The sequence below is a fragment of the Anneissia japonica genome, unplaced genomic scaffold (assembly GCF_011630105.1).
Source record: "Anneissia japonica isolate Jap-2015-1 unplaced genomic scaffold, ASM1163010v1 scaffold59476_len1113_cov131, whole genome shotgun sequence".
Classification (NCBI taxonomy): Eukaryota; Metazoa; Echinodermata; class Crinoidea; order Comatulida; family Comatulidae; genus Anneissia; species Anneissia japonica.
Window position 1 is genome coordinate 532 of NW_022723785.1, and position 550 is coordinate 1081.

Sequence of the window (550 nt, forward strand, 5' to 3'; positions counted from 1 at the left end):
AGGTACTATGATTCGAGGGTCGTTTGAACAAAACGGCAGTCTTCTTCTGTCTAAAGCATCCTAGTTAGTGCCGTAGTAAAATTGTTGGTTTATTGTTCAACACTGGTGTTTGTAAAAAATGTACCCGCGCAGCAGAGTGGTCAGGAGAGTCAGAGGAAATCCCCGCGAGACAAGCGCGCATTGATATGAAACTTCATCAATCATAGAGCTTCATGATTGGATAATTATACTATATGCTGTGATTAACTATGAGTGGAAATATCATCCACATGTCTACAGCCATGCTACGTTGAAAACACCTGTTCTCGTCCGATCACCGAAGTTAAGCAACGTCGGGCCTGGTTAGTACTTGGATTGGTGACAGACTGGGAATACCGGGTGCTGTAGACTTTTTACATTTTTCCTCCAAATTCTAAAGTAGGGGTGCGTGAAAGTCCACTCGACGTCAGGCCCACCATAGTTGAGGCTGAGATGCAAACATTTTCAGAATATGGACTTCTTGAATTGCCCGGAAATCGCACTCTTATGCCTTAAAAAATCATATAGGTAC

The 550-nt window shown here is 43.1% G+C and overlaps 1 non-coding gene across 1 annotated transcript; it reads left to right on the plus strand.

Moving 5' to 3' along the window:
- Positions 1–271: 271 nt before the first annotated feature.
- On the plus strand, positions 272–390 carry LOC117112382. Its single transcript, XR_004446035.1, has one exon. It is a non-coding gene; the product is annotated as a 5S ribosomal RNA (ribosomal RNA).
- The last annotated feature ends 160 nt before the right edge of the window (positions 391–550 follow it).